The sequence below is a fragment of the Zea mays genome, chromosome 5, assembly GCF_902167145.1.
Source record: "Zea mays cultivar B73 chromosome 5, Zm-B73-REFERENCE-NAM-5.0, whole genome shotgun sequence".
Lineage (NCBI taxonomy): Eukaryota > Viridiplantae > Streptophyta > Magnoliopsida > Poales > Poaceae > Zea > Zea mays.
Genome location: NC_050100.1, coordinates 14,616,567 through 14,642,488, shown reverse-complemented (window position 1 = coordinate 14,642,488; position 25,922 = coordinate 14,616,567). Strand labels below are relative to the sequence as shown.

Here is a 25,922-nt window from a genome sequence, read left to right as displayed (position 1 = left end):
GCCAATTAATAGCCTAGCCTCCTTCATTCCAGTTTATGGACGTTCCTGCAGCCTCCTTCATTCCATTTTATAAGGCGCGATTTAGAGTGCCATCGCCTTCTACTTTTATATTATATTGTTTTATGTTTATAAAATAATTACTACCCATTTTCGAATATTTGTCGTCGGTTATTTCATTTTAAACTAAAATACGACAAATAAAAAACGATGAAAAATAGTATATATATTTTTTAAAATATAACAACATCAATTTCGTATAATAATAACTAAGAAAATATTAGTTAAATTATCGATTTAGTTTTAAAATTGGCAGTATATTTAGCATAACAACAACAAAACAGAACAAAACAAAAAAAATAAAAAAAATTGGTAGGCAAAAGCAGTTCTGGGTCATAACACTCGGCAAAGAGCACAGATCTGGGCACCGGCTTAGGTTCTTTGTCGAGTGTTATGTCGCCGGCACTCGGCAAAGAGTCTGACATGGGGACCCTCTCTGGCGGGCTCTTTGCCGAGTGTCCCAAGTGGCACTCGGCAAAGATGGATTCTTTACCGAGTGCTGCCTGGAAGACACTCGGCAAAGATAACTTATTTGCCGAGTGTCACACTCGGCAAAGCTTTTGTCGAGTGTTTTTAAGGCTTCGCCGAGTGCTTCAGACACTCGTCAAAGCAATTGATTCCGGTAGTGAGAACGGGCATGCCACACCACATCAACGTCTACCCCTGCCTCTTCTCCCTCTTGCTTACTTTTAAGGCTCACACATCTACACTCTATCGCTTTCACAAGACAGATATATAGGCCGTGTCTCCAAATACATCTGTCATGTTTAGCATGGGTTCATGCATGTGAACTCACGCACACCTTTTTCTAACCTGACAACTATAAAAGATTAGCGAGACGATCATATGGTTAACTGTCAGTCGATCGCCGTGTCATCACCACCTTCTTCGCGCGCGCTAAAGCGTGATTCCTCCGCTTATCTAACAAAGTAAAGAAGCGGACGGAGAGGGGGAGGCCAAAAAACAAAAAAGAAGAGGAGAGAATGCCGCCCTAACTAAAGCTAAGGGCAAACTTTTGGTTGCCGATGGCTCGTCTAGAATATGTGATGCCCTGTTCACCTCAGAAATAGATAGGGGGAGGGAGAGGGCAGAAGCTAGCCCCCATAAGTGCAGACATAAAGCTGATGAAGTACTCGGTCAGTAGATTTTTCACAAAGCAAATTAATTCCATCTATCACTAGCTAGCTAGTAACCGTGTGACTATAATCTTTAAACTAGTTGAGTGCCCGTGCGTTGCAACGGAACCGTATAATAACAAGACAGGCTTATCTTCTAAATGGAGCCAAATCATAAACCCAAAATAGCAGTCAAATCTATTCAAACAAAATTCCCTAACAATATCCTACTTTCTGAACCACACACAGCTCGGTCAATGTAATGGATTAAGAAAATGAACCCTAGCAGTTAGTAAAGTGGACCATTAGCAATGTAGCCGGGAGCGTAGAGCGCGCGGACCACCTAAAATGTGTAGCTGAAGTAATCGACTTTAAAAAAATGGGAACTGCACCAATTCCCTGATGAAGTTTTATATTCTGATCAGTACTCATTAAACATATACATAAACTTGTAGCGCTGCTCTTTCCAAAAATGTGATGGGTAGATCATTTGGCCAATAGTGCAAAGTAATTTCAGAATAAGCATACAAATAGAAGAGTAAGGACAAAATAATTTCAGATCACATTTACTCTATAGGCTATAAAATGTAATGTAGTGCTTGAAAAGATGGACCGACTTCAGTCATTTTTTGCCTGGAGACTGAAAATATTATTCCTTTCCTCCTCTAGAACCTTCGCATGTCCTTGCAGCTGCTTCTGTAATTGATGTTTTTCCTTGCAGCTGCTTCTGTATATAAACCAGGCAATAAGTTTCAGTGTAAGATTACATGATTCGCTGTTTCGCACAATATTACACAAAGTTCAATTTGACTGTCCAAAATTATCATATGGACATACTAATCTCCATGTCCAGTCCACAACTCCACATTATTAACTTTGTTGAGGTCTTAGGAGCAGGCAATAAAAAATTAAGAAAACATAATAAAAGTATAAAACAATATACTTTGTACATAAATTACATTTCACATTTTGTGTTGACTTTCTTTACTATGGTTTGGATTTTAAGTTATTTGTGCTTCTCTGATTTATATACAAATCATTGTGATCAGGAAAGGGAATCAAAATAGATGAACACCAAAGTTATAAGGTCAAGCTAATTAAACTTTCATGCAATAAATATTGCCTTATGAAGCATAAACACTAATTTATATAAGTCATACAGAACTATAATGAGCACAAATAAAGGGACATGCCAACAACAGGAGTAACAATGTAGACTATGGTAAATTAATATTTTTTAGGACCACAAAACATATCTGAAACAAAAAACAATTAAGAAAATTATGTTTTTTGGGGTCCACAACTATATAAGGCCTAAAGATCTATACGGAGCAAAATGTTTCTCCCGAAATACTAAGAGTTTTGAGCTAATAAATTTTAACAAGAATCTAGATCATGGCACTTGACTTAAAATATTCAAACAAATGATTATATATAGTTGTCTTCATCAGAATTGAAAGGATTATTTTCTACCAAAAAAAAGGAACCAATAATAGGTAAATAAGAATGGTATGGTTAGCATTGGTTGTTCTTAGGTTGACCTATAGGCAATTTCTAATAAACTGGAGAAATAAAATTTAGAAAATATAGTCAGTGTTCATCTATTTTTACCTAGCATGAATCACATGCTAGTCTTAATGACAACTTCTAGACAATATCGACAACATTTACAAAAAGAAACAGATAAAATAATGGCTCACCATCCCCTTGTAGTTGTGAACACAAATGAAGTTGAGCAAGTGGTACATGCTCTCCTTGTCATGTAAGAGGCTTTGATGACAGGTGCCTGCTGAGGGACTGCACACCATTGCCAATGGACTTTGACAGAGAAGAAAGGGGAAGGAGGCATTGGATAGCTCAAGTCCAGCTCAAGAACAAACGCCAACCTTTTCATCAACTTGATCCTGATAATGTTCGTAGAATGGTTTAACCAACAGAGAAAGCATTATATCTAGAAAAAAATGGTAAGTTTAGTATGGACTATGCATATTGAGCTATCATAAAAGAACAGTACATCCAAACAAGGGCCTCTAGAATGCTGAGAAAGATGACTTCTTGTTCAAGACAATGCTACTCACATGATACTTCAACTGCAAGGATTATGATTCAAATTATGCTCAAATAAGTTTACATAAATAACATTGCAGTGTCAAGGCAAGGTAGTAATCCAACGTCATGTTATAAGTCCATGAATACGACTGTGCAAGGACACATCAAAATTGCATAGGGCTATTCACTGGTCCATGTTTGGCTTTCAGCTAAAAAAAGGAACATCCTAAAGATTGATGCTTGCTGCTTAACTGAACAAAAACAAAGCAGAGGTCACATATTATCATACCATATAAATCCCAAAGAGCTCAAGCAAATAAATTAGCTCGGTGAAGTAGTATAAGTAAATTGTTGCAGGGTAGCTATGAGTATCCTCAAACAATATGGATCTGTCGAGTGGAAAGTGGGCAGATCAGATCACCTTGTATAGGTTGATCTTCGTGATCTGACAGGAGACGTCACACCAGGTGGTATTGGCAACCTTGTATCCTATGCCCCACTCTGGTAGGATCTGCACCACGTCAAACAAATTCTTCCTCCTCTTGTATACAAGAGTAGTTCAGATTTTAGTTAGATTGCATATATGGGCATACATAGAGTCAAAATGAAGCCGCATAAAAAATTTTCCTTCCGGCCTGCTAGCAACAGTTTGGAAGAAACCTCTGAGTGGGACATTAATCACAAAAAACACAAAATAGTCAGAGCCCTGATAGGAACATCAGAAACCAGAGCATTCAAAAGGTTATGTATACACAGTAAAACAAACATATAGCTCCACTATGTCAAAAATGTGTGTAGGTGTTTTCTTTCATTTTCATGATGAATAAACTGCACAAGGATATTACCTGCACAGCAACATGCCATAATAGAAAAAGAGCTAATTTTAGGTGACCTGGGCAGTGGATTAAATTAAACAGTCCCCATGTCTACCCATAATGCTTTATTTATGCCAGTGGAAGCATGTCCTCACACACGCATGAAAAATAACGACATTATATCTCCTACCACATACCAGGTTCTCGGGTTTGACTTTAAAAACGTCGGTTTACCAATTCATCTGCATTACCACCTAAATGCAAAAAAAGAGAACCTAGAGTTTTTTTACACGCAATGCATGAGTACATAAACATTTTCAGATGGTCCTATTACAGTTTTTATGCATAAGATAAGGGAATATGGGACGGTTTTTCTTTTATATGCATTAGTAGGAACAGTTGTTGTGACACTCTTTATGAGTCTAACATGACCTGTTTTGAACAGAAACATCTATTTGTGCATATAGAGGTCTCATTTTCTGAAGAATAACTAACCATTATCTTAAATATGGGATAATAATCAATTCCAAGAGAGCTCAATCACTGTGATAGCTATTTAACATTGCACACCGGCGGATACAATCCCCCTTCATACAACAAACCACAGCAAAGAGATGTCAAATGATACTTAGATTGCGAGAAAGTACAATTCCTTGAAAGGCATATACAGCAGCAGGGCTTGCTAAATAAATGAGGTGGGGGCAGGACGGGCTTTTTAATATCAGAATAAATATTGAAACAAAAAGAAGATTCAGTTCAGTGCAATGTTTACTAAAAGCTACAATTGTGAGGAGAATTGTCACCACGAATTTAAAAATACACAGCTTCAGAAAAAATCAAACCATCGTCTCAAATGTATTCCAACGATAAAAAAGCATTTAGATAACTGTGGTAGCCTACAACACAGTAAAAAAATATAGCACAAAATGAGCTCACCGATAAGTTGAGTGCCCGTACACTGGTGGCAATAAGATCATCGACTAAAAGAGCTCGATCGTTGGCCTGTACAGCCCCAACATGCATTTCTATCTTATCAGTGCCAAATTCCAGAGAATTTTCTTCAGAGATCACCTCACCTAGATAAAAGTGTTAGCTATCTCATCCATGATGAACTCAGAAGTAACGGGGCACATACCGTTGCAAACCCATAAAAATAGAAAGCATCACCAAATACGTAATATGGGAAAGCAAAGAATGTATTGACGAAAAAACATTATGAAAAATCCTATTACTTTGCATTAGTATCAATAACCATCTCCTTCATACACATGATATTAAGAGGTGCATATGGGCAGATCATAATTTGCACTGAAGGAGATAAAATGCAATGGAATGATTGAAAGGGACAAAATGAGATCTCTGACAGGTAAAACTCGTTGATTGCTAATTGAGACACACCTACTAAAAAATAAACTGAGCAGTTGTTGGTAATGTACTGGTACTCAGTGCTAAAAATGTGGCTTTCCATGAGGATTGCCTCCATGAGCCCAGTGCTATATGGGTTCGGACTGGATAGTGATGGCCTCCATGACCACGTACAAGTATGGAACAGCAAAATCATTTACTGTCAGCTAAAAATACAGTCAAGCTGATGCAGCATCAGCAAGCAGCGGGGGAGCCAACAAGGCAGCAGGAGCTGCTCAGCCAGTTGGTGTTCAACAACATGTGCTCTTTCCAGGAAGCGAGGAATGGACCCCACATTGACAATAGGTACGGTACTATTGCAAGCTAAGTTCATTGATTTCACAGGAAAAATGCAGGACATTCCAATTACTTAATCAGAGGCAACTGTAATTTCAGCCTATCTTCTGAATCTAAAACAGTCTGCAACTGTAACCAAACCGAAACTATACAAGCTACCAAACTCTAACGAAACTTTTCTGAATCTGAAACAGTCTGAATCTAACGCCTTTTCTAACGGCCTTTGAAGTGTTCGATCTGACACCTTTACTCTGTGCTCATGAGCAGAGTAGTTAAGCTGACGAATAAAAGCATGATGAAGGGCATTGTAATCTGGATGTGCATTTTTGTTTCAGCTAGGAGAATGGACATTCGCAATGTTTTGGTGTCTCATGACGTTCAGTTGCTAGCTTGTGGGCTTGCGGCATACAGCCTGTAGTTAACTATCTTCAGAGACCCGGTTTCATGTATACATTATACAGGCTGGCACCTTATCCATGTGAAATTTTATAGTAGGACGCACCTTTGAGATGAGCAGAACTGCGGCGACAAGAAACAAGAAATGTTCAAACTGATGCTTACCAGTGCATAGGCGACAGTGCCCACCGGAACAGCAGCTTCTTATACTGTTTGGATAATTTGAGTTTATTCGACTAATGAGGCTCAAAGGTTTGTGACATCATTCTGCCATCATGCAAGATCCAGAAACAAGGTTGTATCAATTTCCATCAGAAATCTTTAGAGCTGGCTGTGTCCATAATGACTTATCCATCTCCCAGATACGCTCCATTTTCTTTTGTTTATCCAAACCTCAAGAAGCATCCCTGCACCAAAGCTAGCAGCACATACAACACCGTAGGTTGTCAGTGCAGAAGGCCAGGACCGATGAGGGAGAAAATAGCAGTCAGTGACTTCTCTGATTTTCTTTGGGAGACCCTTCTTAACAATTGGATAAACAAAAAGACTCACCACGATGAGCGTCGTGGGGCTGTTCTCCCTGTACATCTTGGTGAGCGCCAGCTCCAGCGCGATCCCGAACGCCGTCGTCGTGGAGAAGAAGAACACCAGCCCCGCCTTCATCCTCGCGACGTACTTCGCCTGCAGGATGCAGCCGCCGAGTCCCATGCCCTCGGAGAGCTGGTGGAAGCACATCGCCGTCACCAGCGGCCGGATGGTGCACACGTTCTGCGATTTGGGGGCGCAGGGCCGCGGACCTTCCATCCGCGCATCCGAGGAGGAGGTGGCGGCGCAGTGAGGGGGAGAGGAGGAGGAGGAGGTGGCGTAGGGGCTGCGGACGCGCGGACCTTCCATGCGGATATGCGATTTGGGGGGCGGGATCCGGATCTGGGGTGACGACACCTCGCCGGACGGCACGGAGGACGACGTTGAGGCGACTGCCACGAGCCACTCCCCCCGAGCTTGGTGACGAACCGGCTGTGCAGGTGCAGCCGCCGCACCTGAGGAGTGTGCCAGCGGCGGATGTTTTGCAGATCTAGTGCAGGCATGGCGGGGGCAAGGGGAGCGCGAAAGCTGTTGCACGCCAGGGGAGCGCGAAAGCTAGTTGAGCGGCGTTGCCGGCGTGGGCGTGGGCTGCGGGGAGAGGGGAACGTCAGGCGGGGGGCGCTCGGTCGGGGGCACGACCTCGCAGGCGGGGGCGCGGGTGAGAAGAAACTGGTAGAGGTCGCGAATGGGAGGGCGAGGGTGGGCGGAGGTGTGGTGAAGGCATGCGGGCGTTGCGGGGTGGCTTGCGCGGTTCACTTACCCGACGGCGGGCATCACGGCGTGCGGGGGAGGCGGGCGGGATTACCGGTGGCGAGGGCGACGCGCGCGGGACGTGATTCGCGGGCGGAGGAAGACGCGCGTGGGGGTCCAAAATCGCGGGCGGGGGCACGGTGCGGTGGTGGACGCCCTCCGTCCACCCTTAAGGATTAGTAGAGATAACGATGCGTCACGTCGGAAACCTAATGCACTACTTGCTGGAAGGGGGAACCGTTCTATACAGCTAGAGTTCAACAAAAGAGACACGGCCGCCGGCGGGACGACATTGTTTGACAAAACTTTTAAAGGTAATAACACCGTGGATCCGTCGGTCGGACGTGGGATTTTTTTTCCATCGATCGGCAATAAAGGAAAAGAAACGAATATCTTTTTTGCTCGTGTGTAGCCAATAATAATACCCACTACTACAAATTGGTGACGTAGTACAGCACTTGCTCCGCTCTAGCTAGTACTGGCCAAAAAAAGAACAAGAACGAAACGTATAGTTGTTCTTCCTCCTCCTTGGACGGCAAAGCGAGAAGCGCCATCCATCAAACAAAGACGGCACGGCACGGCACGTGATCCCATGTCGACATTCTACACATACTCCACTACATACTGTACGCTTAGCCTTTTGAGCCTTGTGTAGTTAGTGCTTTAAGGCACTGAGCTATACTGGCTACTAGCTAGCTACGTTCACATCTCAGGCGGCAGCATCGGCAGGAGAAGACGCATGGCGACAGAGAGCATGGATATACATGTCGTCGTGCGTCGTCGCTATGCACTCACACAGCAAAAGAGATGCAAATAATATTGCGTGCGTCCACCAGGCCAGACCAGACCAGTGGCAACGCACGGATCGGAATCGCTTCTGCCTTTTTCCGATCAGGCTGTGCCACAGGGGCAAGGAATATATAGGGATACTTATGTGATAACGAAAAGGAGAGGCCGAATGGAAAAGGAGAGGAAAGAAAAGGCGGGGTTGAAATTTGTGAAAAAGCCTAAAAGGCGTGGGTAAAATTATGCCTGATCGATCGACCCGGACGACGCACGCGGAGCCATGCGAGTGAATGCGATACGTATACATATTCCTTTTTTGTTTTATTCTTTTCTTTTCCTGCTGTTGTCGTTTTGGTGTTGACGCATGCGTGAGTGCGTGCGTGGAAAACTCTATGGGCTAGCAAGCTATCAGCAGCTCTATTATTATTATTATTGCTCCCATCAACTCGAAATAACATGGGCATCATGGCGGCGATGCCAACCGAGTCTGTGTGTGCGCGAGATACGCCAGCTGACGCGACCTACCTTTGGCTTTTGTATGCTGTCCTGATGAGGAGATCGATTCATTCATTCACACACCCAAAAAAAAAATGTCAAAAGCCTATATATTCCATGATACCCGCTTGCTTCTTTCCTCCGAACGGCCTCGATTACATTTACACGGCATGAGCGCATGGCTCCTCCCCTGCCTTGCCTTTCCTTCCTCTCCTCTCGCAAAAAAGAAAGAAAGAAAGAAAAGAAAAAAGAAAGGAAGCAAGAAAAGTCAAAAGCCTATTCCATCCTCGGGGAAACATTGTTTGTTCCGCGTGCCGCCACTGTTGCCGTCAGGCCCACCACCAGCGAGCGTCACAGGCCCTACTATAATACTACATACTATAGTACTATACATGTAGATATATAGATAGATACAGCATATCATAGATGTGTGTGCTGTGAACAATTTTATATATATGCAAGCGTCCTTCCATTCCACAGGCCCACCGTCAGCGAGCGCGACAGAGAAACAAAGCTCCAGAACAAGCTCACGACTGAGTAGGAGTACTACGTGTATGTATACATACGTCCACTTGCAGCATTGTGAGGACAGAAACTGTCCGAGTTTTCAGCGCTCCTCCAAGAACAACACACACAAACGAATAAATGGAGGACAGTGACGCGCCGTGCGAGTTTGCAAACTGTACAAGGCAACAAGGAAAAAGCCGGATGCTGAGTGCGGTGTGCATGGATCGATCGATGCCCAAGGAAGGAAGCCAGCAAAAAAAAAAAGGCACAGAAAGTTGTTTGTACCCTACGAATCAGATAAACCTACCAGCTGCTAGTAGTCCAATCTACTAGTATAAGATAGGAGGAGTACGGTTGCTACACTGTACCACCAATAAGTGTGCCCCTCCAGTATGCCCGGCCTGATTGACATGGAATAAAGAAGAAGAAAAAAATCGTCTCTTCCAGTGATGGGCTCAGAGAATAACGTACCTCGTGTCTTTACTTGCGAACATGACGGGGATATAGAAACCTGCAAACGCTACGAATGGATTGGGTGCAGAGGTACACTACGGATGGAAATCGTCATTCTCATGACTTGAGCATTTGGAAGTGCCGTAATGCCTGTCTTTTTCAGGACAAGGACCCAACGGTGCAGCAATGCAAAAATGAGTTCACAAAAGAATTACACCTAGCCACTCATAGAGCTAAGGGCAGATTCGATTCGGCCATCTCTGCATGCATGGCTTCAACATTGACAGTAGAAACCACCACATCTAACCTTCTGTAATATATCTTCCTATCTGTTCTTAACTCTGTCGTTTTCTAGTTTTAATAAAATTCCAGTATGGGCTCGCCCCTCCTGTTCTATAAAAAAAATACAGACCGCCCGACCGTATTGTATGCCCAGATTGCGAAATCTGGACTTAACAAATCACGCAAGGCTACGCATGGCATGACCCCCCCCCCCCCCCCCCCCCCCCCCCCCGGGTCGTGGATAGAATAAGCCCGCGTTGCTATCTTCAGATGAGACAAGTGACTTGCCGCTGGAGGAGTTTGGGAGAAACCAGACTCCAGGACGACGCTGACGCGTCACCCCGCCCGGATTCTTGTCCGGGAGGACAGACGGCGATGTTCTGAGAGATGTTCAAACCAGGACTTGTTTCGCCCGACTTGGTCATCCAAGCAAAGCAAGCCAAAGAGAAGCGGTTGCGCACTCCAAATGGATAGACATTGATCAGGTGAACGGTGGGTGGCAGAAATAATAACAGCGGCCTGGCCTGGCCGGACCCCTTCTTGTGACGACATCCAACCATCTAAGAGACGTTTGTTTATAGCAATGAGATGAGATTCATGCATGGGGTCAATTGCCTAAACTTCCTCTTAAGCTAGACAAGCTATTGCTTAAGAGCAAAAAGTCAAAAGGACGATAATGATGCTCGAGCAATAAGTGCTGCAAGATGCCAGGAAGCCCGCCTAAACGATGGCACAAAACTAGATTTTTAGGTCTGAATCAGGTGGTAAGTGTGGGAATTAATCCAAGTGAAGCGCAATAAAAAAAGACAACGGCAGCTTCCTCAAGTCAAGGCACGGTCCAGGGAAAGGGACACCGAAACTACCAACCGGAGAAGCCGGTTCCGCCGCAGCGATAACCCTCCCCTCTCGATGGTTCTGTGCAAGTTGCCAGCCTCCAAAGGCATGCATGCAGTGCAGGCCCGAGCCTCACACACGAAAGTTGTTTATCAGATGGGGTAATGCTGCTGCAGCCCCAAGGACGGTGACATACATGCAGGCAAAGAATTGGTCTACAAGGAAGCAGGACGCATGGCCATGGAATTCCAGACGGGTCACTCACTAGTCACTACACTAGGGGCTGACGTACGGTGACCGGAGGAGCAAAGTAGAAGCATTTGCTGATTGATGTGCTTGCTCTTGGCGGCCAATAATAGAGCCAACCAAAATTTAATAGCCGGGATGCGAGGTCCACGATGTAAGCTGTGGAAGTAACAGCAAACAGAAAGGCTACCGATAAACACACACAAAAAAAAACATGATACCAAAAGGGCGGGCGTCTAGTCTCCATCCTAAACTATCACCCACTACTAACTCCCATCCAAATCTAGCTTTTAGTGCATCTGACCAGGCTCATGCACGGTGTCTGCAGAACCTGGTCCCATTCGCTGCACCACCCCGCATATATGCTCCTCACTTTCATGGGCTATATAATCGAGCGGCGGCAGCAGCCAGCTGGCATGATTCCACCCCTCAATGTGTCCACACCATCCATAATTCTGTCGGTCCAAACTTTTGCTTGGTATACGCTCCCACCAAGCCATTCCTTGTGCACCGTGGACAGCCACTTCGGTACTGAAATAAAAAACGTGAACTATAGATACCGAGGAAGGTACGTGTGATCGATTGAAAAAAAAGATCCAAACCTGTGCCTATTGGTAGCTAGTTGTGGGGTTGGGATGACCACTGCTAAAGGCTAAAGCTTTCTCCCACATTTAGAATCTGATCCCAGATCAACGGCACTTATTGCCTGACCCCCATTAATTATTCCGCTGGTCATTATTCACCAAAGCAACAACTAATGTAACCCCCACAAGCATCCAGAGAGAGGAGATCAGGGTGGCATCAGTCTGCCACCAGCACTAAACTAAACCAGGAAGTTTCTTTATTTGATAACTGCTGGGCGTATCAAACACAAAGCCTCGCCAGAAAAAGAAACAATAGCACAGCGTGCCTGCCATGGAATAGCCTGACAGTTGGTAGAATCAACATATGGTAACCAAAATCTTGATTATTGGATCGCTAGGTTCCATGGACAACCATGTGGTGATAAAGTTCACTTTTCAAGAATGACTGCTATGGTACGAGTTCTAGAAAAAATAAAAATAACATCGAAACAATCACATGGTCGCATACCTGTTTCATTCTGATGGATATGGATCACACGCAATAACTCATTGCCCAGCATTTCTCGTATCGTATCTGACCCCTACTTCGAGTTCCCTGTGCCCGGCTGTTACTGGTGCATCACGAAGAAGTTGGGCTAATCATCCCAGGTGCACAAGTCTTGGTCAACAGAAACAGGAACAATCTGCAACATGAATCTGATGATTGTATAGGATGCAGATGGTGCAGGACAAAATTCTACAGAAACAATCTAGCACAGAAAGTATCAGAACACCAGGAATGCAAAAGGACACATGAGCTAGACTGGCAACAGACACATAATCAGGTGCAAATGATAATCCAGGAGCACACAGACACAGGAATCAAATGGACCTTCCATAACTGGACCAGATGGAATGTTGAGCCACGGCAGTGGGGTCTATAAATCATGAACGATCTGAATAAAATGATAACATAGACATGTGATGGGTCTGGTACGTAGGTAGTTGAAAGTTAAGTTACGTTTGCAGCTATCTAAAATGATAAATGCCCTACCACATCTGTCTAAAATTATAGTTAACATGTGGACTTTAAAGTTTTTTGGCAGCCATTAACATATGTGTCCATATGGCTGTCGATATTTGAAAAATGCATGTCTAACATTTGAGCATAAGCATAAACACTCTTACCCATCATCTATGCTTAATTCAACAACAAGGAAGTAGACAACTCAGTATTCAAAACATGTGGCACTGCAATACATTAGACAGATCCTAGTAATGCAAAAATAGGTGAACGGGTGTGATCATCCAACGAACATGACTGAAGTAAGTCAAGTAACAAAGTAACGTAAGAATGAAGAAACAATTAAAAATCATGAGCATAGAAAGCTTGGCGCTGTCAACAAATTCAGAAGCTAGGGTACCATTGGATGTGTTAGATGGAAGAAAAAACTTCAGCCACTGGCATTTGGTGCATCTATGGGTGCTTTCTGTAAGGTAGTATTGGATACATTAGCGCTCAACAGTTATGATACCAGAGATACAGTTCACCGCTGCCAAAGTAGCCACCAATATCATCGCTGGAAAACCAGACGTCGCTATCTATGCCTAAGCAAGTCTCAAACGTTGTCTTTCTTCCCTAGTGCCATCCCTCCTAAAAACCAGCACACCTCCAACACCCACACACACATGCCAGTCTTCTAAAAGGGCTTGCCCCGATTACAGATTGACTCATGTGCCCCCCACCCCACCACCGCGCACACACACACACTTCGGACTGCGCCTGCAGACACGCTGACGCGGTCCATCTCATTGTCCTCGTTCTGGTCTGCATCTTCAGTTGGACTGGGCATCGAGCCTTGGCCTGCCACACTTTGCTTCTGTGTGCCGCCTGGAGGCCTGCGGCAGGTTGCTGACATCCCACCGTCCTTGGCCACCAGCTTGTCCCCAAGCTAGAGCGTGGGGAAATTACTCCTCCAGTGGCTGTTCATCCTCCCAAGTGGCCATAGACGGAGGCCACGTTGATCAATGCGCAAGGATTTGAGGGGGTCAGTTTGCGAGCAAGTTGACAAAGGCAATGATCCAAAATGGACAACAGAATTTGCCAATTTAGATCAAGGTCAGGAATGGTGACGTTGACCTGGTGTGTTTGTCCCTACCCAATTTCAGTTGGGACACATGAAACACCAGGTAAACTTGATTGAGGAAGCCAAACCTTATATGCCATTCCATTGATTTTGCTGGTGACAGGAAAATGCCCAAAATAACGAAATGAGAGATCATAGTTGGATTGGACACTGCAGAATTCTGAGCATATGACTGAAGCTTGACAAACACCAGTTCACCAAAATTGAGCTACATTCAGATCGTCTTTTATCTGTCTAATGTTTGAAGTGCTGATGTGCGCATTCAAGATGTTGCCTGACCAGCACTCCTCTAACCATTCTTGAAGGAACATCACTAAACAGGGACAAGAGTAATGCAAACAATGTCGAGGAGAGTGTCAATATACTACCTCAAAAGAAGACTTCCTCAAAGAATGGAAACATGCAGTATACCAATACTCAGCAAGATAGAGCCACTTTCCCTACTGTTTTGGACAAAGCATGTACAAAGCACCTGAGATATGTCTCAACACACCGGTTTACTCTTTGAATCTGCCAATCAGAGTGAGGATGATTGGAACTGCTCACACTCAGTTGTGTGCCTGCAAAATGGAAGAACGCTTGCCAAGGGCTACTAGTGAAAATACAGCCCCTGTCTGAGATAATGGTTTGGGGCATCCCTTGAAGCTTAAGACCTTCAACATGTTTGAGCAAGAGTCATAACTATAAATAGATGTCAGTGATAAAAACTTGGCAACTTTAGAAAATTTGTTGACTACCACCAAGATCCATTGTAACTACTTGCCAAGAATGTTCAGGTATTGGCAACGGTAACAGAAACCCTGGATACTTCACATGCTTTGGTTTAGCTTGTTGACAGACCTGGCACCATGTGATGAAGTCATGGACTGACTGCTTCATTTGTAGCGAAGCAAACATTGCCTTTAAATTGGAAGTTTTTCCTGTCAAATACTTGGGCTTACCTCTTGTAACACCCTGAATTTTGGGTATAAAAATTTCTTTGCTCTATACTCAAAATTTAGGTATTACCCTCTTTTCCTTACTTTTCTTTTCCTTTTTTCTAAATAGTGGAGAGAATTTGAATTATATGTAGGTGTTAACCTTAATAAAATAAAACTCTAAGGAATGCCATGATTGTTGCATACTTGCATCATGCTGGAGCATATTTTATTTTGTTTGATGGGTGATTTTGATACATATTCATAAAATTTGTGAGTGCACTTGAGGTTGGAAATAAATAGGAAGAAAGGAAAATAAAAAAGGAAAAAACCCTTTCCCCCCACGGCCCAGCTCCTCCTGGCCCAGCACCTCGCCCCCGCACGGCAGCCTGCCCGTGGCCTAGCAGTCGCGTCCCGCGCCTCACGCCCGGCCCATGCCACGTTCGTGCCCCCTCAGTGTGGCCCATCCCGCAACGCGCAGGTGCCCCGCGCCACATGCGCCTGTGCACGCGTCCTCGCCGCCGGGCCCACCTGTTAAAGACTCCGCCGCCGCCTGTTTATCGTCTTCCCCCAACCGCCAATCGCCCACGACATTGTGCCCCACTCCCCTGCAAAACCGCCCACGTCGGTTCCATTTGGAGCCCCTGCGGCCGACGCCCACTCATTCGTCTCCTGTCCTCACGTGCAGCAGGTGTCGTGCCGGCCTCGCCCCGCCACGAGTAGAGCCACCCCGCCCACGCCGGCCTCGCCCCGCCGGAGATGTCGCCGAGCTCCACGTGCGAAGGTGAGCCTTCTTCCTCCTCACCTCGGACCCCTTCTTCCTCGCGCAGTCCCCTTCCCCATTGTTGTTTCTCTCTATTTCCATGGTGATGGCTGGAGGTGGAAGAAGCTTGCATGCCCTGTTGCGTCCATGTCGCCTTGCCTCATCGGTTGCGCCATGCTCTGCCCCTGGTGAACCACCACCTGCGCTCGCGCCCAATTTCCGCATCCGCCAGCGCGTCTGCTCCCTAGCCAGCGAGGCGGCGAGCCCCGCCGGACTGCCTTGGACATGGTCGTGCGCTGCCACCGGCGAACTCGCTGTGTCGCATGCCGCTGCACGCCCAGGTCTCGGCTCGTCTATGTTGCGCCCCCGTGAGCCTGTCCTACTGTTGCGCCGCTGCTCCGGCATGTGGGCGCTGCCCAGGGAACTGCCCCGTGTGGGGGCGGTGGTAAATCTTTTTCTTGTACTATGTGTGTTTTTGGCCTTTTGCCTTCTCTTAATGAAATGATACGCAGCTCTCTGCGTGTTCGTGAAAAAAAAACATTGCCTTTAATCTTCTATAAGTCACTGGAAAACAATAGTGGCCTCACAAAGGACTAGCATGGAGAGCAGAAATGAGCTTGAACTGTAGTGCACTATTGGCACCAGTCTAGATTCTTCCTTTAATTCTTAGAACAACTTGCTGAAGAGTGAAGTGTGGAACTGTTACCGATTGCAAGCTCAGCAAGGATTTGGACTGTGGCAGGATCGGTGGAATAACCCAGGACAACTTCCAATCCAACTGGTTTGTTGATAGGGAGCTAACGGTTGTTAACCTTTGACCAACAATTAATTTGTTTTCGAAAGTGCAGGAGAGTTGTGCATCATTTAATTAGAGAAGAAAGGGTCGAAAATGGACCAAGGTACAGAGCCTAACAGGCAAGGTAAAACACACGCGCAAACACTAACCTTCAGCCAAACTACAGCCTTCACCAGAACAGAGGCCATGGCGGGACTACAGGGGGACTCCAAACCCACAAAAATTATGCAATGTTCATATTAAGTGCGACCTCTAGGCCTAAGTTCTCAAGATGTTTAGCTCCAGCCTTAATCCAACACTATCAACTCATCTCGAAAAACACATCGGATAGTGCCCAGCAAAGGGTTCTCTCCATTGAAGACTGCCTTGTTGCGGTGAATCCATAAACACCAGGCCCCCAAAATGATGACGTTGTTCATACCCTTTCTCTTGTTTCTATGTATCCTCTTACATACCTTTCGCCACCAATCGGCAAAGGAGATCTCATCTTCAGACGGAGAGAGATTACCAAATCCCAAGGGCGAAAAAAATGATATGCCAAAACTGTCTTGCAAAGATGCATGTACACAATAGATGTTGGATGGTTTCTTGCGTTTGATCACATAATAAACAAGACTCCGGATGGTCCAAACCTCTCCTTTCCAATCTATCTTATGTCCAACATTTATTCCGTATAGCCAGCCATAGGAAAAATTTACATTTTGGAGGAGCCCAAGACTTCCACATCCTCCTCCAAAGCTCAAAAGTAATGGATTCCATGGAAAGGCCTTGTAGCATGACTTGGAGGAGAACAGAACAGATGAAGTATGCGGCCATATATGTTTATCAGCTTCTTGTGTTAACACCACTCTTCTTACCACATCCCATAAAAGCAAAAACTACTGTAACCCAACCCAGGAAAGGGGTGTCATGATGTCACTGATCCAATGCTAGTTTTCAATAGCTTGGGCAGTTCTAGTGGAGACAGAATTTTTACCGACTTTAGAAACAACAGCAGGAGCAAAGTCCTTGATGCAGCCGCCATCTAACCATCTGTCTGACCAGAATAAAGTTTTGTTCCCATTTCCAACAACAGTAACAACCGAAGATTGAAAGAACTTCTTTACTTGCATTAGCACAGGCAGTTTTAACCCATGCCAAGGTCTGTTAGTGTCTGTTTTCTCCAGCCACAGCCACTTAGCTTGCAGCGCCAGCTTTGGAAATACAGATTAGGGACCCCAAGACCACCAAGAATGAGCGGCCTTGTAACGATATCTCATGAGACTAAACAATTGCCTCCATTCACATCCTTTCTTCCTCTCCATAAGAAACCTCTTCGAATCTTGTCAATCGACTTGATCACCCACTTAGGGATATTCATGGCAATGAGGAGATAGATTGGGATGGCAGAGAGAACAAAGCGCACCAACGTCGTCCTACCAGCAAGATTAAGTAGACAAGCCTTCCGATTAGGGAGTCGATCTGCTATCTTCTCAACCCAGGTCATAAGGTCTGTCTTTCTAAGCCTTTTGTCTGAGACTGGGAGCCCCAAATATGTGCAAGGAAAGGAAGCTGAGCTGCAAAGGAGAAGGTTGCAGCCCTCCTGCACAGCTTGCTCACTACACCTTATTGGGATGGCACAACTCTTATGCATATTACAAACCAAACCAGAAGCTGAGCCAAAGCAGTCCAAGATCATCTTAACACAATTCAGCTCCTCCTCAATAGGTTTGAAAAACAGTACCACATCGTCTACATAGATTGAAATTCTATTTCGAACATTCGCTCCCTGCAGATTCTGAAGCAGCCCTCTATCTTCGGCTAGAAGAAACAGACTGCTGAGGACATCCATAATCAGAACAAACAACATAGGAGATAGGGGATCACCCTGGTGAAGTCCTCTCCGATGCCTAATAGAAATACCAGGAGACCCATTTAACAACACTTGAGTGGATGAAGAGGCCAACAAATTCGAAATCGGATTACGCCAAATAATTCCAAAACCAAGGTGAGAAAGCACCTCAATAAGAAAAGCCCAAGAGACTGAGTCAAAAGCTTTTACAAAGCCTGCTGGCCTATCATTAAGGAAAATGTGATGCAAGTTTTGGCAGCCATTTGGGATAGGAAGTTTGGTCACTTTCACAAATTAAATTCAGCTCTTATCACCCTTATTCCAAAAAAGGAGGGTGCTGACCAAGTCAAGGACTTTCGGCCTATTAGTTTAGTGCATAGCATGGCCAAGCTAGTCACAAAAATCCTAGCTAACAGACTGGGGAATAAACTGCAATCTATGGTCTCCCAAAGGCAGAGTGCTTTCATCAAAGGCCGGTTCATCCAAGACAATTTTATGATTGTGCAACAAACTGCCGGACTCCTCCATCAGCAAAGACAAGCAAGAATCCTTTTGAAGCTAGACATTACTAAAGCTTTTGACTCAATATCCTGGCCTTTCCTCCTCGAAATTCTTCAAAAGCTGGGGTTTGGGCAGATTTGGATGAATGTTCTGTGTGGACTGCTATCTACCTCGTCCACACAAGTACTGCTTAATGGTGTTGTTGGCGAAAAAATTCAGCTCAAAAAGGGCTTAAGACAGAGAGACCCCCTCTCACCTATGTTGTTCATACTTGTCATGGACGTGCTAGGATGGTTAATTTCAAAAGCTGATCTAGAAAATCTGCTGCATCCATTGGCTTGTAGACCTTTGCAACACAGAGTGTCCTTGTATGCTGATGATGTGATCATGTTTTTGCATCCAAAAGAATCTGATATTCAACTGGTTCTCAAAATTTTAGAGATTTTTGGAGAAGCTTCTGGACTGAAAACCAACATCCAAAAAAGCAGTGTGTACCCAATTAGATGTGGGGAAGAGGAAGTGGCGACCCTTCAGGAGTGTCTCCCCTGTGAGATCTCTTCTTTCCCCTGCAAATACCTTGGTCTGCCTCTGTCTTTGAGCAAGCTTTCCAGAAATCAAACTCAATACATAATCGACAAGATTGCTGACCAGCTCCCGGGGTGGAAAGCGGACTTGATGACTAGAGCTGGAAGAAAAGTACAAGTCCAATATGTAATGACAGGAATGATCATCTACCTTGCAATGGCAGTGGACTTACATCCAAGAGTTCTGAAGGATATTGATAAAATCAGGAAAGGATTTCTGTGGCGTGGAAAAAAAGAAGTCAGAGGGGGACACTGCCTGGTGGCTTGGGGTAAAGTGTGCAGGCCAGTTGAGTTGGGAGGATTGGGCATTTTCAGCCTTAAAGAACTTGGTTGGGCTTTGAGAATGAGATGGTTGTGGCTGACTAAAGTGGAACCTGATAAACATTGGGCAGGACTCCCTATGCATTTTCCTTCCAAGGTGAAATCCTTCTTTCATGCTGCCACTCACACGGAAATTGGCAATGGACACTCGACACTCTTTTGAGAAGATAGATGGATTCATGGACGAAATGTGATGGATATTGCCCCCAGATTGCTACTAGTTGTGCCAAGGCGAATTCAAAACAGTAGAACTGTTCATACAGCTCTAGCAAATAGAAGTTGGCTAAATGACATCCAAGGAGCTCTCACTGTGGAGGTCCTTGCTGATTATCTTGATCTTTGGGATGCTATTAACACAGTAAACATAACCCCGCATAGAGAGGACAAACACATCTTTAGGTTTGCCCATAATGGCAAATACTCTGCCAAAGTAGCCTACGAGAGTTTATTTATTGGGTCAACATATTTTGAGCATTGTGACAGGGTTTGGCACTCCTGGTCCCCCCCAAATGCAAATTTTTCCTATGGCTTGTGGCGCTGCAGAGGTGTTGGACAACTGACAGACTTCAGAGGAGGGGGCTTGATCACCCTGATCAGTGCCCCCTTTGTGACCAGGAAATGGAAACCATTGACCATCTCCTCGTGAGTTGTGTGTTTGCAAGAAATTACTGGTTCAAGCTGCTGACAAAGGTTAACCTCCAGAATTTCACTCCTTATGTCTATGAAGAGAATACCATGCTCTGGTGGAAAAGATGTAGTGATCAGTTGCATGGAATTGCCAGAAAAGGGCTAAACTCGCTTATCAGTCTCGGCCTCTGGATATTGTGGAAACACCGAAACGCCTGTGTTTTTGACGGGCTTTCACCCTGCCTTAATGAAGCCATCAAGAGAACCGAGGAGGAAAGGGACCTGTGGGTGCTAGGAGGGGCTACAAACTTAGATCTCTTAACAGCCCCAATCCCAGGTCTTTAGGTCAAAGTAGTTTCTGGTTCCTTTTATTTATGGATGTATTTTTGTTTCTTTGCTTTCGACCACCGTAATGGGGGTCTTCTTGTACTGATCCATTTTGGATCCTTTTCTCTTCCTTCTTAATGAAAAGATGTGCATGTCTCTTGCACATTCGAGAAAGAAAAAAAAGATGTCCAACTTCAAAAATAAACTTGAGACTCGTTTCTTGTGAAGATATTTAATTGAATGTTGCACCATCATGTAATTGTCATGAATCGACCTTCCTTTCACAAAAGCACTTTGATTAGCTGCAACCAACTCCTGAAGGTGGGGACCGAGCCTATTAGCTAGCAGTTTGGTGACCAATTTAGCGAAACTGTGGATTAGGCTAATAGGCCGAAAATCCCTGGCTGTCAAAGCATCCATTTTTCTTGGGGATAAGAACGAGGTATGCTGAGTTTAGCGGTCCCAGTTTGTGAGCATTTCCATGACGAAGAGTTTCCAGGGCAGCCATTACATCTGTCTTAATGATGTGCCAACAAGATTTATAAAACCTCCCCGTGAATCCATCAGGACCAAGGGCTTTATCATTAGGGAGACTTGCAATCATATCCTGAACCTCCTTTTCAGAGAAAGGAGACTCCAAAGCGCTCAGATCAACTGCATTTCTGTGGCAATTTAGCAAATCAAGAGTGAATGGTCTCTGAATTTCAGCACCCAAGAGACTGGAGAAGAACCCATCCAGCACCTCCTGCATTTGGTCATGATTAGTAACAATCCTTCCATCATCCTCCAAATGATAGATTACACCATACTCCATGGGCAAAGGTTTGCTGATAGGGAGTACAAATTTGGTATTGTTGAATTCATGTTTGAAATTTTGAGAACACTTGCATATGTCAAATTCATAATCACAAACTTTATAATATATGAGAAAGTAATGGTCAAGTCGCTATGCCTGTGTTATAGACCGTGCTGGGTCAAATCGTGCCTTAAAAAATAAAAAGAGAGTATGATATTGTTTAAAATAAATGAGCATCTTACTCTATTATTTATCAGAAAGATCCAAGCCAAGAGAAGCAAACCACATGTTATGATAGTAAGGGCTACAAATGTTATAACATTGTTTTGGGATAGAAGCTGCATAAGAAGCTGATCCTAGAACATTCCTATGTCAATCATATGGTGCCAAACCTACAACTGAGGGAAAATGAGAATAAAGACGAGACTTCTGGTACAAGGCTACAAGCATTATTTTGTCTAATTTGCAGAGTTTCTAGATGGCTTCACATTTGAAGATGAGACACTGGTTTTTTCAGTTATCTATTTCTCTTTAGCTACTGAGATGAGAGAAACAGCAACTGTACACAGGATTTAAGTTGTAGTTGCATGTGCAATGAGCTGACCTGAGTTTCAACAAAACAGATGCACCAAATATAGTTTGTCTCCTAATAAGTAAATCCACACTCCAATTATATTGCCAACATGGTGTCTGACGGTCGGCCAATCAAAGATGCAAACTGATCATGGAATTTCAGTAAAGGACACTTATAAATAAGGTCACTGTTTTCATAAGCCTCCTTAAGGAAGACTGTGCTTCTTGCTCTCTTGTTAGTGATGTAGAAGATGCCATGATTTTTCACCAAACAAAGAAGTAACTTGCATGGAAGCCTGTACTCATTGTGAAAATATGTCTAGCTTATCAGATGTCAATCGCCTCTCCATTGTCAGGCTCAAAATCTCATGCAGAACAGCAATGGCACGCTTTCGAGCCTGTGGTGTTGCAGATTCGACTCGCCTAACATTCAAATAAGGTGAAGGAAATGCCATCTTCTGCCACCTGACAACCTCCTCAAGGTACTTCCAGTTTGGCCTAAATCCTGCTGGATACTTCAACTTAAAAGCAAAAGGACCCAAGACATTTCCATCTTTAGGAATCCCTCTAGAGCATATCTGGAAACCCTCAAAACTCTTTTTTTCTCGTATTGTTACTGCTAGTGAAGAATCCCAATGTTCCATACACAAACGGTCCAGTCCCTTCACATCATGGATTGAAAAAAAATCAGGGTACCTTGGAATCAAGTTGCTCTTGAAGTTCTTAGGTAATCCCAGTTCAAATTGGATTAGTTCGATCTTCTCCATTGGAATCTGGCAGTCCATCGACATCATCAGTAATTTCCTAAGGTTTCTCACCAAGATTGGCTCCATTAGTTCTCGTGCGTCAGCATCTTCACAGGATATCTTTCTGGCCTTCTCTGTAAGTGTAACAGAAATTGGCTTTCGGGAAGCACTTCCACCAGAGACATGGAAGATATTGGGGTGGCGTCCGATGAGTGAAAGAAAATCCCATTTTTGGACAAAGCCAACCTCCTTTTCAAGGTCACGTACAAGTAGTGACCCTGTCTTTTGTGCCAAAATGAGGTCACGCAGACGAAGGAGAAGGGCAGGCTTCTTTTGAAGGTCCATGGCCTTGTCAAGACCAGGTTCACGGTGGTATGGCTTCTTCTTGGGTCGGCGTCCATGACCAGCTGAGAATGAGGACATAGCATTCAGTTGCATAAAGGGAAGAGTTCTGGGAATCAAATATAATTGTCGTCCGAATCTTATTTCCATCATTTATGAAATGAATACAAGCTATGTAGTCACTATAGGTCCAAGCATTAAGATGTGCATATAAAGAAGCAGCCCACGTTGCACTTTAAAATCTGAAAAAAGTCAATTTTATATTCACAGCCATGTCAATAGCCTACTATTTGCATCTCAGGAATCAAACTGCACAGGGGACATCTAATGTAAAAAAAGAGGTCACTACTTGCTATCATTCGTAGTAACGACTCCAAATATAGCATAAAGTGAAGTTCAGGTTGGAGAATCCCCACTCAACATGGGAAATTTGAGCTTATGTGGCAAGGTGGTGGGAATTTCAGTCTGTTTTAGGGGATTGGTTCAACACTTCTATTCCAATGTGAAGTGTGCTCCATAGACATTGAACTCACTAGAGATAGCGACGAAGCTAGTGAATCTGCATGCCTAGTGCCAATATCTAAGAACTTAAAACACCTAAACTAGGGCACACAACCATAGTTAATAGTACTCCCTCTGTTCAAAATTATAATATGTTTTGGCTTTTTCCTACATACATTGTTTTACTATGTATCTGACATAATGTATATCTAAGTATGTTGCAAAAACTACATATTAAAAAAGCCAAAATATCTTATAATATGCAATGGAGGGAATAGAAAAATAAAATATGCAAGATTTAGACTACATCTCAACTGTAGGCTTAATTGAACAACATAGTTGATAAATGCTCCAGGTGCTACAAAAGAAATCCTAACTAGTGTCAAGATTCAGCAAATCATCAAATGCATTTGCTCAATTGGTATGCATAGCCTAGGATCCAAGGGCTGACCCAGTAAAGGAGATGTGTGTACACATGTACACCCAACAATTTTTGCAAAAGAATCAAAGTTAGTAGGCATAATAAATGCAGATCCGAATAAAAACAGTGGGAGAGCTCGTCAATTTTCACGCCTAGGGCCACTATCAAAGCACGTACCATCCGCACCGGGTGTAATACATATAATAACAAAACTAGCTTATAAATGCATAAGCTTAGATGGTATCTCAATCCCATGCTTAAATCCCCAACATAATTGATGGAAGCATGAAAGTGGTTGGAAAATACCTCACTAGTGGTCTGGTTCTCCCTAGTCTCTCATATCTTCATCAACAATAGCAAGTGAACCTGAACCTATTTTGTAAGCCATTTGCATTGCTAGCTGGTTTTTCTACTACTTCTGGTTCTTCTATAACCTGCGTTTCTACTACTACTTCTGATTGTGCTTGTCTAGAAAGTTGGTTCCGTGCCACTGGTTGTATAACTGGAGGAGCAAGAGAAAAAAATGTCTTAGTCCTCTTCATCGTGCAGCTCTACAAAAATCGACCTAGTTAATTGATCATTCAAAGATTTTTAGGTCGGGCAGAACCGGGGAATGAATTCGAGAATGGGGAATTTACCGGGGCTCGCACAAGTAGAAGTAGGCAACGAGTACCGCGCGGCCGCACTCCTGCGGCCCTGGCGGTTGGCCTCTGGCACCCTGCCAACGCCAACGACGCTCGTCGTTCACCAGCCACGGCCAGGCGGACAGCCGCCCAGCCAATCGCGCCCGGCGCCTCCGATCGCGGAGAGGAATAACGGACGGAGCCTACAGGGCCCTGAGAGGAACTGGCAGCCAAACGGGGACTCCGGGCGTGGAGGGAGTGATATCCGATACCCAAACACAAACTTGAACTGTCTAATCCCACACTTTGATATAGGCAAACCTAAATTACCCAAAAATTTGGATCCTAGGCCTGTAGACCTGAAATTATATTAGTAGATTGAATAACATGTTATAGTACCTGATTTATAACTCTTCATGTGATATAACTTTGTATGTGGTTGAGCACCTTTTGTAGCACTAGACACGGTCGTATGGTCTAGCATGTGGACGGTCTGCCTTTAAACGCGAACAGTCCATGATTAGATCATATTAGAAGTAACTAATCCCTTTTCTGCGCATGTTTAGTACTCCAAACTTGTGGCTGTTGTTGGTAAACGTCTAGGAACGGGTACAGACCTCCTCCTATATATATGAAGTGTGCGACCGATTGCAAACACCAACAATCGAACCCAACACACTAATGATTAGCATCCAGATCAGTGCTAACACGCTTTTTGACAACTCCACTGGGGACTTTGCGTGAGGATCTATCAGATCGGTCCTCATTGGCATGTTCAAAAGATGGTTCCAACGTCTCTCCCAACAACATCATCGAGCCGACTATGGAGAATCTGTCGGCTGAAGTTCAGTAGGAGTTCGAGGAACATAAGGAGCAGCTGATCAAGAAAGCAAAGACGAAATTACTAGCCAACTTCAAGGTGGACAGGAATCACAAGGTGGTCAGATAGCGCGTGACTGATTTGGCTTCGCTCCGACCTGCTACAACTACCCCAAGATAAGCGAGACAAACGAAATCCAATCTCTTAGAGCTGAAAGGGAAATAGGGTTTAACCTTTTCCTATAAATAATTTTGGTGGTTGAATGTCCAACACAAATAATTGGACTAACTAGTTTGCTCTAGATTATATAATCTACAGGTGCTAAAGGTTCAACACAAACCAATAAAAATATCAAGTTAGGGTTAAAAAGAAATGAGCAAAAGAAACCGAAGAGCACTCTGGTCTGGCGCACCGGACTGTCCGGTGCACCAGGGCCGTACATATGCGAACTCTTCACCTTTGGGTTTCTGAGGCCGCGCTCCGCTATAATTCACCGGAATGTCCAGTGTGCCACCGGACTGTCCGGTGTGCCAGCAGAGCAACGGCTAGCCAGAGCAACGGTCGACTCCAACGGTCGCCTGCAACGTGAACAATGCGCACAGAAGTCAGAGCAACCGCCAGAGGCGCACCGGACAGTGCACAGTACCTGTCC

General features: G+C 44.3%; 1 pseudogene; it reads right to left on the bottom strand.

The window, feature by feature from the left end:
* Window positions 1-1,635: 1,635 nt before the first annotated feature.
* Window positions 1,636-24,829, bottom strand: LOC103626001 (protein WHAT'S THIS FACTOR 1 homolog, chloroplastic-like; annotated as a pseudogene).
* Window positions 24,830-25,922: the final 1,093 nt, after the last annotated feature.